Genomic DNA, 5,006 nt, shown 5'->3' with positions numbered 1-5,006 from the left:
GGCGATGGTTTGGTTATGGGAAGAGATTATATGTTCCTTAATGGAGCCCTGTTGCTTATGCATCGTTAAACGCCTGGAAAGAGATGTTGTTGTCTTGCCTATATACTGGGTTTTTTGGAGCTTACAGTCCCCAAGTGGGCATTTGAAGGCATAGACGACGTTAGTCTCTTTTAAAGCGTTCTGTTTTGTGTCTGGAGAGTTTCTCATGAGTAGGCTGGCCGTTTTTCTGGTTTTATAGTAAATTGTCAGTTGTATCCTCTGATTTTTGTCTGTAGAGGATAACGTTTCTATTAACAATATCTTTCAGGACCCTTTCCTCCGTTTTATGAGCTGTGGAAAAGAAGTTCCTGTAAAATAGTCTAATAGGGGGTATAGGTGTTGTGTTAGTTGTCTCTTCAGAGGTTGCATGGCTTTTCACTTTCCTTCTTATGATGTCTTCGATGAAACCATTGGAGAAGCCGTTATTGACTAGAACCTGCCTTACCCTACAGAGTTCTTCGTCGACTTGCTTCCATTCTGAGCTGTGGCTGAGAGCACGGTCGACGTATGCGTTAACAACACTCCTCTTGTACCTGTCAGGGCAGTCGCTGTTGGCATTTAGGCACATTCCTATGTTTGTTTCCTTAGTGTAGACTGCAGTGTGGAAACCTCCGCTCTTTCCATGACTGTTACATCTAGAAAAGGCAGCTTCCCATCCTTTTCCGTCTCGTAAGTGAAACGCAGCACAGAACTCTGCTCAAATGCCTCCTTCAGCTCCTGCAGATGTCTGACATCAGGTACCTGTGTAAAAATGTCGTCAACATACCTGCAGTATATGGCCGGTTTCAAGTTCATGTCGACTAAGACTTTTTGCTCGATGGTACCCATGTAGAAGTTTGCAAACAGGACACCTAGGGGAGAACCCATGGCGACCCCATCTACTTGCTTATACATGTGTCCATCCGGGCTCAAGAAGGGTGCCTCTTTAGTACAAGCTTGGAGTAGTTTCCTCAGAATACTTTCTGGCATGTCAAGAGGAGTACAGGCTGGATCACGATACACTCTGTCGGCTATCATTCCGATTGTCTCGTCCACAGGTACGTTGGTAAACAGCGATTCTACGTCCAACGAGGCTCTTATCCCTGTGGCCCGTGTGCCCCGCAGTAAGTCCACAAATTCCTTTGGAGACTTCAGGCTGAAGGCGCAAGGGACATAAGGAGTCAGCAGGCCGTTGAGTCGCTTCGCCAGTCTGTACGCGGGTGTGGGTATCTGGCTAATGATTGGCCGAAGTGGGTTTCCAGGCTTGTGCGTCTTGACATTTCCATACGCATATCCAGGTTTATATTCCCCAATGATCTTTGGCAGGTGGAGTCCGGATTTCTTGGCGTTCACAGTTTCGATTAGTTTGTTGACCTTTGCTTTTAATTCGGCTGTAGTGTCCTTCGTTACCCTTTGGAACTTAGTTTGGTCAGAGAGTATGATGTTCATTTTCGCCAGATATTCGTCTTTTTTAAGAATGACATATATTGGCGACTTGTCACCTCTCCTGACAACTATCTCCTTGTTCTCACGAAGGCTTTTAGCTGCCGCTTTAAGCTCGGGGGACAGTATGGTGCTTCTGTAGTTGCCTCGATTCTTTCCTCCTTCTGCAATAAGTTCTGCTTGTAAGGTATCTTTGGTAGTGACCTTCTTTTGTGTCTCGAGGTCGAATATGTCGTCCAACAGAATTTCCAACTCTACTTTCCGGGCCATTTCACTCGGTCTGGACATAACATGACAGTTTATGCCCAGGTTTAGGAGAGTGACTTGGTCCTCAGTGAGGTTAATTCCTGCAAGGTTCAGGAAGCCATCTCTTGGTCGTGGAATTGCCATAGGTCCTCCATATAATGTTGTTAGTTTCTTGATAATCCTTGTTTCAGTGCTGAGGTGATGTTGGTTTGTGAGGATGTCGAGGTGTTGTTCAATGCGGGTACGGATACTATGGTCGATGTTGCTATTTCTCCACTCGTTTGTAGCATGAAGTAGTTGCGTTTTGTTGTCTTTGATTTCATTCTCTGCCTTGTATATCTGATCACGAATCAGATCCTGGCGATATTTTATCGTGAAGGCTTGATTCCTCGCTGCTGGGTCGTGCACTTTAATATTAGTATATTTTGGTAGCAGTCTTTCCTGTAGACATATATTATTAAATATGACCGAAAAAGTAAGATTAATAATTCTAACACGAATTTTCTCAATCTTTCGTACATTACGCTTCACTGTTGGAGGTAAATCAAAAATCACTTCTCCAAAATTCATTTTTATTTCTAGTCTGACGCGACACGGGCGCGTTTCGTAAAACTTATTACATTTTCAAAGACTTCACAAATACACAACTGAATAGAACTTACGTATCTCTGCTATTATATCTACATTTGAGTGAGGTGGGAGGGATGATGTGGCATATAGTGATGTGGCATTAACACAAGACAGAACATGAGAGGATATTAATAGGGTATTAAAAGTATCAACACAAGACAGAACAGAAACAATGGGTATTGAATAGAAGTGTTTGTAGAAAGCCTATTGGTCCATATTTCTTGATGCTTCTATATTGGAGCGGAGTCTTGAGGTGGGTAGAATATAGTTGTGCAATAATTGGCTGTTGATTGCTGGTGTTGACTTCTTGATGTGTAGTGCCTCGCAAACGTCAAGCCGCCTGCTATCGCTGTATCTATCGATGATTTCTGTGTTGTTTACTAGGATTTCTCTGGCGATGGTTTGGTTATGGGAAGAGATTATATGTTCCTTAATGGAGCCCTGTTGCTTATGCATCGTTAAACGCCTGGAAAGAGATGTTGTTGTCTTGCCTATATACTGGGTTTTTTGGAGCTTACAGTCCCCAAGTGGGCATTTGAAGGCATAGACGACGTTAGTCTCTTTTAAAGCGTTCTGTTTTGTGTCTGGAGAGTTTCTCATGAGTAGGCTGGCCGTTTTTCTGGTTTTATAGTAAATTGTCAGTTGTATCCTTTGATTTTTGTCTGTAGGGATAACGTTTCTATTAACAATATCTTTCAGGACCCTTTCCTCCGTTTTATGAGCTGTGGAAAAGAAGTTCCTGTAAAATAGTCTAATAGGGGGTATAGGTGTTGTGTTAGTTGTCTCTTCAGAGGTTGCATGGCTTTTCACTTTCCTTCTTATGATGTCTTCGATGAAACCATTGGAGAAGCCGTTATTGACTAGAACCTGCCTTACCCTACAGAGTTCTTCGTCGACTTGCTTCCATTCTGAGCTGTGGCTGAGAGCACGGTCGACGTATGCGTTAACAACACTCCTCTTGTACCTGTCAGGGCAGTCGCTGTTGGCATTTAGGCACATTCCTATGTTTGTTTCCTTAGTGTAGACTGCAGTGTGGAAACCTCCGCTCTTTTCCATGACTGTTACATCTAGAAAAGGCAGCTTCCCATCCTTTTCCGTCTCGTAAGTGAAACGCAGCACAGAACTCTGCTCAAATGCCTCCTTCAGCTCCTGCAGATGTCTGACATCAGGTACCTGTGTAAAAATGTCGTCAACATACCTGCAGTATATGGCCGGTTTCAAGTTCATGTCGACTAAGACTTTTTGCTCGATGGTACCCATGTAGAAGTTTGCAAACAGGACACCTAGGGGAGAACCCATGGCGACCCCATCTACTTGCTTATACATGTGTCCATCCGGGCTCAAGAAGGGTGCCTCTTTAGTACAAGCTTGGAGTAGTTTCCTCAGAATACTTTCTGGCATGTCAAGAGGAGTACAGGCTGGATCACGATACACTCTGTCGGCTATCATTCCGATTGTCTCGTCCACAGGTACGTTGGTAAACAGCGATTCTACGTCCAACGAGGCTCTTATCCCTGTGGCCCGTGTGCCCCGCAGTAAGTCCACAAATTCCTTTGGAGACTTCAGGCTGAAGGCGCAAGGGACATAAGGAGTCAGCAGGCCGTTGAGTCGCTTCGCCAGTCTGTACGCGGGTGTGGGTATCTGGCTAATGATTGGCCGAAGTGGGTTTCCAGGCTTGTGCGTCTTGACATTTCCATACGCATATCCAGGTTTATATTCCCCAATGATCTTTGGCAGGTGGAGTCCGGATTTCTTGGCGTTCACAGTTTCGATTAGTTTGTTGACCTTTGCTTTTAATTCGGCTGTAGTGTCCTTCGTTACCCTTTGGAACTTAGTTTGGTCAGAGAGTATGATGTTCATTTTCGCCAGATATTCGTCTTTTTTAAGAATGACATATATTGGCGACTTATCACCTCTCCTGACAACTATCTCCTTGTTCTCACGAAGGCTTTTAGCTGCCGCTTTAAGCTCGGGGGACAGTATGGTGCTTCTGTAGTTGCCTCGATTCTTTCCTCCTTCTGCAATAAGTTCTGCTTGTAAGGTATCTTTGGTAGTGACCTTCTTTTGTGTCTCGAGGTCGAATATGTCGTCCAACAGAATTTCCAACTCTACTTTCCGGGCCATTTCACTCGGTCTGGACATAACATGACAGTTTATGCCCAGGTTTAGGAGAGTGACTTGGTCCTCAGTGAGGTTAATTCCTGCAAGGTTCAGGAAGCCATCTCTTGGTCGTGGAATTGCCATAGGTCCTCCATATAATGTTGTTAGTTTTTTGATAATCCTTGTTTCAGTGCTGAGGTGATGTTGGTTTGTGAGGATGTCGAGGTGTTGTTCAATGCGGGTACGGATACTATGGTCGATGTTGCTATTTCTCCACTCGTTTGTAGCATGAAGTAGTTGCGTTTTGTTGTCTTTGATTTCATTCTCTGCCTTGTATATCTGATCACGAATCAGATCCTGGCGATATTTTATCGTGAAGGCTTGATTCCTCGCTGCTGGGTCGTGCACTTTAATATTAGTATATTTCTCCACTCGTTTATGCTACAAACGAGTGGAGAAATAGCAACATAGCGTAGTGGATACAGGAGTATAGCGTAGTGGATACAGCATGCAACTGCCACCTTGTTGGCCAGTGTTCGAGTCCCCTGGTGGGTTGAGTGTCTAAAAAG

The sequence above is a fragment of the Procambarus clarkii genome, chromosome 12 (assembly GCF_040958095.1).
Source record: "Procambarus clarkii isolate CNS0578487 chromosome 12, FALCON_Pclarkii_2.0, whole genome shotgun sequence".
Taxonomy (NCBI): Eukaryota; Metazoa; Arthropoda; class Malacostraca; order Decapoda; family Cambaridae; genus Procambarus; species Procambarus clarkii.
This window is presented reverse-complemented; position numbering follows the sequence as displayed.